We start from the raw sequence: 13,080 nt of genomic DNA on the forward strand, positions 1-13,080 counted from the left end.
GCGCTCTTTCCCTTCCCCCCCCCCCCCGACTTCGCTTCCTCCCACCCACTCCCGGCCGAGACTCCGGCTTCCCCCCCGAGCGCCGACTGCAGCCCGCGCGCCGCGCGCCCCATTCATGCAGGGCCCGCCTCCCGCCTACAGGCCTCCCGAGCATCCCGCCCCGCCCCGCCCCCCGCGCCTGATTGACGACCGTACCTGCCAATCACAGCGCCTCCCGCCCCCGGCGGCCTCGCGCCTGGCGCCTAGCGCGCCCTGGCGGCTCCGGTGCGAATGGAATCACCGCGGTTGCTGAAGGTGTGAGGCACTGGCTTGGACATCCGAGCAATGGACCTGGAGGTTTCCACAAGGAGCTCATAAAACACACAAATATGTAAAATATACGGCCCGGTGTGTAAAGCTAGCTACAAGAGAAGTAAAACAACTGGATGCTCAGGAGAGGGAGAGAGACCACATCTGTTAAGAGTTGTAAGGGACTCATTTGAACTGGGCACTGAGGGGTGAGGAAGACCTTAACTGACAGAGACAGGTGAAAAGGCATTTAGGAGGAGAGAACCTTACCAAAGGTCAGATGTTGATCTGGCTGGATGTGAAAATGGGGGTGCAGAAGAAGAACGCTGTTCTGGGCTAATTCTGCTGGTGGGTCATCATTGATGATGTGATGAACATCTGTTGTTTCTGCTAGCCTAGCTTCCATCCCTTTTCTTCAAGTAATAGCACCCCATTTCCTCGTAGGGAACCACCAATCCCCTGTTCTCAGTCCAACTGGAGCTGAACTTCACCCCTTTTGCCAAGGGCTCTAAGACCTAGACCCTGCCAGTCACAGGATTTTCTTTCCCTATTCTCGGAGACTGTTTTAGGGATCAACACTTGACCCAAATCCAGAAAAGAGACAGTCTGTTTTCCATTGTTAGAATGTAAATCTGGAGCTGCTGGTAGCCATCATGCCATCACCGATCACACCTCAAGCCTGCTGGGGAAAGCAAAGCTAAGAAATAGGGACAGAGTTCTAGCAACATGCTGAAAACCTGAATCCAGCCATGCCTGAAGTTATCACCTTGACTTTTTCTTTATTTATTCAACACATTTTTATTGAAAAGCTTATTATATGTCAGATACTGTTTTCGGCTTTGAAGATACATTTGTAAACAAAAAAAAGGCATATATCTTGCCCTTTTGGAATTTACACTTACAACTAAACAAGTACAATGTACAGATGTTAGTGGTCAATGTTAATAAAAATAAAACGAAAAAGGAATAGAGATGAAAGAGAGGTTAAAATTTGAAATAAGATGGTCAGAGAAGGCTTCAGTAATAAGATGACATTTATATTTAGATAAAGATCCAAAGAAAGTAAGGGAGTAGGCCATGTGGATATCTGAGGGAAGAATGATCCAGACAGAGAGGATAGCAAGTCCATACTATGCTTCAGTGTCAGAGGAACAGCAAGGAGGCCAGTGTGAGAGAATACAGGTAGAGAGATGGTGGTGGCTTTAACCAGGGGTAGCTGTACAGGTGGAAAGAAATGGTCGGATTCTTTTTTTTTTTAATTTTTTTCTTGCCACATTTTGTCTATAGATACAAACATAGTTATCTCTAAACTTTATTTATTTATTTATTTATTTATTTATTTATTTATTTATTTATTTAAGTAAGCTCCGTGCCCAACGTGGGATGTGAACTCACAACCCTGAGATCAAGAGTTGCCTGCTGTACTGACTGAGCCAGGCAGGAGCTCCAGAAATGGTCAAAGTAGAACCAATAGAATTGTTTGGCACTTTGGAATTATCTTTTATTCACCCTCCACATTCAAAGTTTTTATTTGACCTGAGCAACTGAGAGGGTGGAGTTTTCACTAACCAAAATGGAGAGGAGTAGGTTTGTTGAGGGAGAGCCAGAAAGGGAAGATCAGAAACAGGGTGCTGGCTGTGATGAATTTGATTTGCTGACTGGACATCCAAGGGGAGGTAGCCACTTGGCAATTGGATATAAATGAGTCTGGAGACCCAGGTTGGTAGTACCAATTTGGAAATCATCATCATGTGCATGCTATTTAAAGCTGGTAAATTCTCTTTTGCAAGTCAGTCTGCATTGTTTCTGTTGCTTACAACCCCGAAGTGGAGGAGTCCCTGTCTTTTCAGACCACTGAAACTCTCTCCCGTGAAGCTCAGCCTCTTCCAAACAGTTGGACAAATGAATCAACTCACATCTTATCCCCTCTCTTCCTCCCCCTCCACCCCAACCACATACTTTCCCAACTGCTGTAGCAGACTCTTCTAAAGCAGAAGAGTTATGGTATTATGATATACTGAAGACTGCTACTAGAGAAAAAACTGAGAATTCAAAAGGGGAAATAATTCATCAGTCACTTTTTTAACAGCTGCTCAAGGAGCATCCAGCAGAAAGAAGAAACTCAATAAGATAGTGACCAGGAGTGTATTTATCCTTGTGTGGTCTTTTGGTCCCCAACCTTTTATTTTTGGTTTTACTTGACCACCAGATTTACATACTCTAGGGACTTCTGGAGTCTGCTAGATTACTGCTTTCATTGTTAACTCTCTGCTCATCCACTTTCAAAGTTTCTAACTTTATACAAGATAAAGCCAAAACTTAATCTGGTATTCAAAGGTCTATATCATCTCTAAGCCCCATTGCCCCTTCAATCTACTTTTCCTATCTTATCTGGCTCTAATATTTTATGAACCCTTTGCTTCAGCTGGAAACATCCACCTCCAAACATTTCGTTGTACATTCTTATGTCTTCAGCTTAGCTCTTTGTGCTAACCATAATAATGGCTCCCCCAAATGCCCATGTCCTAATCACCAGAACCTGTGAATATGTTATTTTACAAGGCAAAATGGACTTTGGAGATGTGATTAAATTAAGGATCTTGAGATGGGAAGATTATCATGGGTTATCTGAATGTGTTCACCGTAATCACAAGGACCCTTCTAAGAGGGAGGCAGAAGGCTCAGAATGAGAGAAGGAGACATGGCAACAGAAGCAGAAGTTGGAAGGATGCAGGGCCATAAGCCAAGGAATGCAGCAGCCTTTAGAAACTGGGAAAGGCAAGGAAATAGATTCTCCCTTACAGCTTCCGAAGGGGCACAGCCCTGTTAACACTTTAATTTTAGCCCTGTAAGACCTATTTTCAGATATTTAACCTTTAGAACTGTAACATAATAAATCTATGGGTTTTTTAAAGAGTTTTTATTTATTTGACAGAGATAGAGACAGCCAGCGAGAGAGGGAACACAAGCAGGGGGAGTGGGAGAGGAAGAAGCAGGCTCATAGTGGAGGAGCCTGATGTGGGGCTCGATCCTAGAATGCAGGATCACGCCCTGAGCCGAAGGCAGACGCTTAACGACTGAGCCACCCAGGCGCCCCGAATCTATGTTGTTTTAAGCCACTAAGTTTGTGGTAGTTTGTTAAAGCAGTAGTAAAGAATGTGTACAGCCCTGCTGTGTCCCTGTTTTACATTTCTGCTTTCTTCTGTGCAGCCTATTCAAATCCCACTCAGACTCAGCATAATCTTTAGTTTTTAACAAAAACGCAACAAATACTTATTGGATACCTATCATGTGCAAAGCATCTGGCTAGATACCAGTAAATAGAGAAAGAATGCAAGATACAAAGATAAATATGAGACTCCCCGACTTCAAAAGAGCTGACAGGCAGGGGAGGCAAGGTAGAGAGGAGAAGGAATCTGGACTGAGTTTGAAGGCATAAGATGAATCATTGGTGGAGACCAGCTTTTAAGTCCCATCCTGGAGTTCTCCTAGATTTAAATAATCGTGACTCTTATTTTCTCAACTTTTCATTTAGAACAACATTTACTGAGAGTCTGCCACTACATGCAAAACACTGGGCTAGGTGCTGTGGAGGATACCCAGATACATAACTCTATGGTTCCTCTACTGCTTTCTGTTGTTTAAGTTTGTGTCTGTGTCTTGTCTGGACTGTGGGATTTTTTGTTTGTTTATTTGAAACATATGTATCCAGTACCTCCTTTGTTTCTAAGTATGAAGGGAGATTCAATGATGACAAGTTGTCTTTCTTTCAGGTGCTTACCATCTCCTAGGAAAGAGTCTCTACATATTTACAAAACAGTGTGATAAGTGTTGGAATAGAGGGGTGTGCAAAATGTTCCCAAGAGAACTGAGGGCGGAGCTATAAAGGGGGGCTTCGGAGAGTAGGTGACACTTGAACCACGGCTGAAAGATAAATAGATGTGCCAGAGGGAAGGTGAGACACTGTGATGAGAAGGTGATGGAAGGAGGGTGATCAGAAGAGGAAGAGGCATTTTAGGAAGGAGGGAAAATTACAGGCCAAAATAGAGAATTACGAAAGGGCACAGGTGTCTAAGCAATGTTGAGGATTTCAGTGAGGCTGAAGATAGGATCTGCGTGTAGCAGGAGGACAGGGGACAAAGCTAGAGAGGCATGTCAAATCAAGTTCAAGAGGACTCTTGGGCTCCGCTGAGGAGTTTGTCCCGTGCTGTAGATAGTTCTGTATCCTAGATGGTCTTCCAGTATGCCCTTTGGAAAGATTCCTTTATTAGGATTGAGAATACAGAAAGGTCTACAGAGAGGATATGGAAAAGAGAAGGGCTGGGACCAAATCAGGGCAGGGAAATGAAGAGAAATAAAGTCATAGGCAAAGATTACATTAGCCTGCTTGGATTGCCATAACAGAATACTGCAGATTGGGTGTCTAGAACAACAGAAATTTATTTTCTCACAATCCTGGAGGCTAGAAGTCCAAGATTAAGGTGGCATCAGGTTGATTTCTGGTAAGACCTCTCTTCCTGACTTATAGATGGCCACCTTCTCCCTATGTGCCCATATGGTCTCACCTCTGTTCAGACTTGGAGAAAGAGGGTTGTAGTGTTTCTCCTTTGTAAGATGCCAGTCCTATTGCATTAGGCCCCATCCTATGACCTCCTTCAACCTTAATTGCCTCCTTAATTGCCCTATCACCAAATATAGTCACCTTGGGCTTTAGGCTTCAACATATGAATTTGGGGAGGACACAATTCAGTCTATAACAGAGGTATACTTGAGACAGAATCAAGAAGACTTAGTTACACCTATTAGATAATAGTGACTAATGTTTTTACAGTGCTTTATAATTTACAATATTTTTTTCACATCCATTATCTGATTTTAACTTTACAGCACTGTAGGTAGTGGGTATTATCATTTTTTTTTTAAGATTTTATTTATTTGACAGGGATAGAGACAGCCAGCGAGAGAGGGAACACAAGCAGGGAGAGTGGGAGAGGAAGAAGCAGGCTCACAGCAGAAGAGCCTGATGTGGGGCTCGATCCCAGATCGCCGGGATCACGCCCTGAGCCGAAGGCAGACGCTTAACCGCTGTGCCACCCAGGCGCCCCGGTATTATCATTATTCTCATTACACAGATGAATAAACAGACTAAATAAAGTTAAATAATATATTCAAAGCCATATGCTAGTAATTGGTGACCCTGGCACTGAACCTGACCTTGGCCTTGGAATCCCATGCCATTCTGATTCTCTTGTGAGAGGTGAGGGAATAAAAAGATTGAAAAGTTGAGGACAGCTTGAGGATGTCTTACCCTTAATCTCTAGGGAAACCCAGAATCTCTCTTAGGTCAACTGCTTCCATCTCCTTACTCAAAACACTTCCAAACTCCTGCCTCCACCTGCGCCTTCCCCACCGAGGAAGTTCCTACATTATCTCTAGCCCCTTCCTCTAAAGTCTTGAGAAACACACACTTTCTTTCTCCTTCTCTTTCCTTGGAAAGTGTGGCGGGTGATGGAGGCGAATGTGAACACAGACATTTAAAAGTTTTTCTTAATAATTTACCCTTTTACACATAGAATGCTCTTTCCCTCCCTCCTTGCTGGCTAATTCCTCTCATCCATTAAAATAAAGCTTACAGGTCACCTCTTTCATGACTTCCCAAGTTTAATTGAGAACACGTTCGTGAGCACATAGTGTCCCAACGTATCTCTAACATCATACCGTGAAATCATCACATTGTGTAAGCTCCTTCAGGGCAGGTAGATATTTCTAGTATTTAGCAATACCACCCACTTCATGTCTGCTACATGCTCATCGAACAGATGAATGACTTCATACATTGTCACATTCTTGCCACACAATGGCAATCCCTTTACTCTTTACCATTCCTCCCAGATACAATCTGTCTGCTTGTATCACTCAGAGTTCAATGCAGGAAACAAAAGTTCCTCCAAGTATTCTAAGGATACTAGGACGCAAAATCAACTACAAAATCAACTGGAAAGTCTACAGGAGCCCACCGTAGGCTGAAACTCCACCAAGGAAGCTGCTACCTCTGCCATGGTCAGGGAGGGTGGTGTATCTGGAGGTCTCCGCCAGTGACTGGGTCTAAGAACAAGTGGCTACAAGTGTGATCCAGGGATCTGGAAGCTATGATCAGGATGTTGCTGCTGCTACACTCTGATGCAACCACCTCTCAATATTTACAAAGCGGGAGACATCACTGAATCACGGTTATACAAATATATCACAATTCCATGAACTTGCTTGCCAGGAGAAATAGCCGGAGCTGCGGTACAATGGCCTTTGTTTCACTTCTGCCTTCTAAATCTCACCCAAATACATCTGACTGCCTGCAAGGGCTTCTGAGAAATATAATCCTTAGCTTTTCAGCCTCTGCAGTGTAGGAAAGCACACCAGAAGGAGATGGGATTATATGATGAATGTTAACTAACTATACCCACCACTCCGCTAGTCTGAAATCCACCCAAAGCCTTGTCACCTGCCACTGGGTCTTTTCCTCCTTCCCCACCCACCTTGACCAATGCCTACCCTGGTGGCTGGTTTAGTCTTTGGTCTTGGTCTCTTTAGTCTGCTCCTTTAGGCTATAGTTTGCCCTTTTCTGTGATGTGGGTGAGGCAAAATGTATCAGCTACGATTCCAAAAGCACAATCTGTAAAGAATGAATTGACATATTGGGCTTCATCAAAATTAAAAACTAATGCTCTTTGAAAGGCACTGTTTTTTGCTTTTGTTTTTTTGTTTTTGTTTTTTAAGTAGGCTCCATGCTCGATGTGGGGCTTGAACTCACAGCCCCGAGATCAAAGTCGCATGCTCTACTGAATGAGGCAGCAAGGCTCCCCTGAAAAGCATTGTTAAGAGAATTAAAACAAGCCACAAGCCCAGAGAAAATATTGCAGATCACGTATCTGACAAAGGACTTGTATCCAGAATATGTAAATAAGTCTCAAAAATCGATGATTTTTTAAAAAAATGGGCAAAAAATTTGAACAGCTCACCAAAGAAGATATATGGATGACAAATAAACACATGAAAAGATACTCAATATCATTAGTCATTAGGGAAATGCAAATTAAGACCACAATGAGATACCACCACGCACCTAAAATTAAAAAGTCTGATCTGAGTGTTGGTGATGATGTGGAGAGACCAGACTTCTCACACACTACTGCTGGGAGTGTAAAATGGTAAAGCCACTTTGGAAAACAGCTTAGCAGTTTCTTTCTTTTTTTTTTTTTTTTTAAGATTTTATTTATTTATTCGACAGGATAGAGACAGCCAGCAAGAGAGGGAACACAAGCAGGGGAAGTGGGAGAGGAAGAAGCAGGCTCATAGCGGAGGAGCCTGATGCGGGGCTCGATCCCATAACACCGGGATCACGCCCTGAGCCGAAGGCAGACGCTTAACTGCTGTGCCACCCGGGCGCCCCAGCTTAGCAATTTCTTAAAAAGTTAAACATACACCTACCATGTGATGTAGTCATTCTACTTCTAGATATTTACCCCAGAGAAAAAGAAACACATGGGCACACAAAGACTGGTACACAAATATTCTCAGCACTTTGGAATAGCAAAAGACTGGAAACAATCCCAAAGCCAAGTGAGTAGATAAACAAATTATGGTAATCCATACAATGGGATGACAAAAATAATAGGAAGAAATAAATTGTGATACTATAATGATGGATGAATTGCAAATAATTATGTTGATTAAGAGAAACCAAACAATTTGACCATACGATAAGAGTACACATAAAATTCTAGAAAATTCAAACTAATCTACAATGATAGAAACCAGATCAGTGGTTGCCTAGGGATAAGGGAGAATAAAGGCAGGAAAGATTATAAAGGAGCATGAGGAAGTTTAGGGGGGATAATGAATAGGTCCATTATCTTGATTATGATGATGGTTTTGGTGCGCCTCGGTGGTTCACTCGGTTAAGCGTCTGCCTTCAGCTCAGGTCATGATCTCAGGGTCCTGGGATCAAGCCCCGCATCAGGCTCTCTGCTCAGTGGTAAGTCTACTTCTTCCTCTCCTTCTCCCTCTGTGATCTCTCTGGCCTTCTCTCTCTCTCAAATAAATAAAAATATCTTTTAAAAAACCACATGATGATGGTTTCATGTCAAAACTCATGAAATTGGATGCTTTAAATATATGCAGTTTGTTACATGTCAGTTATACCCAAGAGGGGCACCTGGGTGGCTCAGTCGGTTAAGCGTCTGCCTTTGGCTCAGGTCATGATCCCAGAGTCCTGGGATTGAGCCCCACATCGGGCTCCCTGCTCAGCCAGGAGCCTGCTTCTCTCCCTGCCCCTCTCCCCTGCTTGTGCTCACTCTCTCTGTCTGAAATAAATAAATAAATAAAATCTTAAAAAAAATTATACCTAAGAAAAAAATTAAAGCAGAGACCTTTGGACTGGAAAGAAACCCCTATAGTCCTTGTATATACTCACTTACATGGTTGTTGGTTTGACGTCTGTCTTTCCCACTTGCGTGAAAACTCCATGGAGGCTGGGGCTGTATCTATTTGCACAGGCACATCTCTTGTGTTTAACATAGAATCTGGTGCATATTAGGTACTTGACACATATTTGCTGAAGAAAGAAGAGAGAGAGAGGAGTTGAGAATACCTCCAAGTTTTAACCTGAGTGAGAGAGAGAATGTGCTGCTGCTGACAGATATGGAGGAATCAGGAGGAAGGGCAGAAATGAAACAGTGAAGGAGGAGGACAAGGAGAGCCAAGTAGTGCCATGGCAGTGAAGCCAAGGTAAGTAGCAGTTGCAAGGAGAAGGATTAGAAAAGGGCCATTTGATTTTCGGATTTAGCAGTTAGATGGCACTGAGGCCCTGAAGAAAGAGATTTTGGACAGAAGCCAGGTGGTTTTTCCCTCCCCGTACACAAAACAAAAACTTCTTCATACAGTGAAAGTATCCATTTGCTTCCCTCCCTCTTCGTCTTCCCGTCCAAGTCCTTATTCTCTGTCCCTTGTTCTGTTCTGAGAGCCTAACTCCTCCTTTCTTGGATGCCGTTCTTGTTCTCTTACAATCCATTTGCTACAAATCAGCTAGAATGATGGTGTTCAAACACGAATCGGGTCCTATGCCTCCTTCTCCCATGGAATCTCCTTGACATTTACTTCCCCCTTTATGCTAACGGTTAACACCCTCCCGTGCTCAAGCCGTGAAGCCCTCCAGTTTTGTCACATTGTCAGCTGGAATCAGGAGAGGACTGAATAAGAGTATTAGTTATATGTTTCTGCCGAACAAATTACCCAAAACCTCAAGGCTTGAAACAAACAAAAAACTTTATGATCTTATAGTTTCTGAGACTCAGGCATCCGGGAGAGGCTTAGCTGGTTGCGTCTGGCTTAGCTTCTCTCATGAAGTTGCAATAAAGCTCCTGCCTGGGGCTCCAGTCATCAGAAGTCTTGACTCCTTTGAAGAAGCCTCCCTCACAAGGCTGTCATCAAGATGCTGCGTTCCTCGCTAGTTGTCAGCAAAAGGCCTTAGTTCCTCGCCACTGGGGCCTTTCCACTGCGCTGCTTGAGTCTCCTCCTGACATGGCAGCTGGCCATGAGTGATCTGAGAGCAGAGAGGATGTCACAGTGCTTTTTACGATGGAGTCTCTCTGGCCTTAATCATTTCCACTTTAGTGTATTTGTTAGAAGCAAATCCTTCAGTCCAGCCCACACCGAGGGGGAGGAGAATTAGACTCTATCTCTCTCTTTTTTTTTAAAGATTTTATTTATTTGACAGAGAGAGAGACAGCCAGCGAGAGAGGGAACACAAGCAGGGGAAGTGGGAGAGGGAGAAGCAGGCTCCCAGCAGAGGAGCCTGATGTGGGACTCGATCCCAGAATGCCAGGATCACGCCCTGAGCCAAAGGCAGACGCTTAACGACTGAGCCACCCAGGCGCCCCTAGACTCCATCTCTTGAGGGGAAGAGTCTCAAAGAATGTCAGGACCTTTTTGAAAACCATCACCAAGAAGGCAAAGAAAAAATATGTATATCAACGCCTTAAGGATGAAAAAAGGTTTCGGATCATCACTTGCGAATAGCGATACTGGAGTTAGCGCAGCGAGCAATTGTTATACCAGTGTAGTACCTTTTCTGTCTGTGCTATGTGACAGGAGCAGGGCCAGGGAAAGCAGATGAAGAGGCTGGCCAAGGGTTTGGGGCTTAGAAACAGTAAGAGAATAGAAAAATGTGGACGGTAGAGGGGTGGGAAATACTGAAGTAATTGATCTGAAGCTCAGGCGGGAGGGCCACGGTGATATGGGAAGAGCTAATTACTTTCAAGAGTGAAGCATCTATGATAGCCCTTTAAGGAAACTGACTTAATCTGGGTTCCAGTTTCCTTATTTGTAAAATGGGATTAATAACGTCTGCCTTATCTTCCTACTGAGTTACTACGCAAAGTGAAACAACAGTTGGAAAATTACTTTGAAAAGAGTAAAGCATTCTTTTGTTCCCACCGCTTTCCAAAGTTAGAAGGGGCTGAGTTGATATTAAGAAATGTTGCAAGCTATGTATTTTTTTTTCCTCCTGCCAGTCTTCAGTAATAATAGCCCAAAATACTGAGGTTGGAAAAAGAAAACTCAATTTTCTTCGTTCCTGTCCTTCAGGTGTCAATGGGTATGCAAATGAGATCTGGGAAGTGAAAAGCTTCCTCTTGAATCTTAAACAGAATATTAAATACTCACGCACACTTATAAGTGATGGCGTGCATTTTAATTTTCACTCCTGTGAGCTGCTTGTTCTCATAACCGCTGGGCAGAACAAGGTCAGTGCATTTGAGATCAGAAGGAAGTACTGAGACTGTAAAAGTAGACGAGAAAAGGTGTGAGATACAGAAAAAAATGACTTCAGGGAAGCCATGTTTATCTCTACTTGTTGGGAAACCACAGTGGTTCTCCTAAGGTTGAATTTAGACCAAGGGCCTCAAGTCATTCCCAGCTTGCCTCTTCTTCCTGTTCTCCTCTTCGTCCTTGCCCTAGGCTGAGGAATTCAGCCTGCTTTCCATTTCTTTAACTCTGCCACATTCTCCTCCCCAACTTCTAGAATGTAGAACTATTGCTATCTTCCCACCTTCCTCCCCACCATCTTATACACACTTAGTGTTTCAAGTCAGGTAAAACTGCCATTTTTTTCAAAGGTTTTATTAAATTAACACACACACACACAACTTTACAAAATTACGTGAACAACACATGTCAATTTTACAGTGAGAGGCAGTACGGCTTCATGATTAGGAGTATGGGCATAAGTATACCCCTTAATCCCTTTCACCTATTTCCTACCCCCCACATGTTCTTTATGTTCTTTATTGTCAGATACGTCATTCCTGACTATCTCCTACCAGGAGAAAATATAGCACTGTAAATGCAGTGCCATGGCTCTTTGGAACCTTTTTTGTATTGAAACAATAAAGATATTCTTGTCTCTGTAGTTCCCCCATGCTATTTTTTTACTCCAGGCTATATCATTACTCATGACACTACATCATTCATCATGTTGCCCTTGACTTTCTTAAAAATTATTACTGTGCTCTGTTGATGATGACCACAAATGGAAGTCTTACCCAGAGTGTGCAGGAAATTTTGAACAATAATTTCGTGTATGGTCACGTTAAATTTTCATTCAGAATTTTATGCCATAAACATAGAACAACACCTCTTCCAACCATGTCTTCTCTTGTATTCTATAATCACAGCATTCCCAGACTGTGATCTCTTTCAATGTTGACCACATCCTTATCTTCCATACACTGCCACCAACAGGGAATATACTGGGGGATCCACGGGTGCAGCAAGAGGAGTGATGCCATTTGTGCAGGCCTCATATGGCATGACTTAAGACTGACATGGGGAGGGCATTTTATCACCACATCATTCAGAAGCAAAAGAGGACATCAGTTGGAAAGGGCCTATTGGTACTGTGAAGTGACAGTCTCTAAAGCACCTCGAAATGATATTGGAGGAGAGAGGTGGAGCTACTCCCAGATGACTGCCTGATATGTGTCCCAGGGCCTTTGGAGGGAATGGAGTTACTGCCCCGGGTACCAGTGGTGGAGTAGACAGTGGGGTGGTGGCACGCAGTAATGGACAGGAGAAAAGATGCCCACTGCCACTCTATTGTCCTCTGGCACTATGGACCACCAGTAGCTCCACAGTCAGAACACTGAAAAGATGGGGCGCCTGGGTGGCACAGCGGTTAAGCGTCTGCCTTCGGCTCAGGGCGTGATCCCAGCGTTCTGGGATCGAGCCCCACATCAGGCTCCTCTGCTATGAGCCTGCTTCTTCCTCTCCCACTCCCCCTGCTTGTGTTGCCTCTCTCGCTGGCTGTCTCTATCTCTGTCGAATAAATAAATAAAATCTTAAAAAAATATATTTAAAAAAAAAAAAAAGAACACTGAAAAGAGAAGGTCAACACAGGGAGGGACCCATACACACGACTCAAGTTCAAGAGCTGGGGAAGCTCTGTTAGTAGCCCAGAGGCCCGAACTCATCTTCCACGTGACTACAAATAGGCTTATCAGCGCCATCCTGGAGACGATCTCATCTGATTCCCAAAAAGGAATACTGTGCAGACCAGAGAGAGTAGTTGGCTCATCAGGATGCCCTCTTAAAATTGAGACCTGGTCTCAGGGCCTTGGGATGACCCCATAGACATGAGTTCCAGAGTTTCTCAGGCAACGTGGGATTGGAGAATGCCATGAAGGAGAGAAACTGGGACAAGGCTCACTCAGGGCCTAGTCTGGGCTCAGCTTTAATAGC

The sequence above is a fragment of the Ursus maritimus genome, unplaced genomic scaffold (genome assembly GCF_017311325.1).
Source record: "Ursus maritimus isolate PB19 unplaced genomic scaffold, ASM1731132v1 scaffold_26, whole genome shotgun sequence".
NCBI classification, from domain to species: domain Eukaryota; kingdom Metazoa; phylum Chordata; class Mammalia; order Carnivora; family Ursidae; genus Ursus; species Ursus maritimus.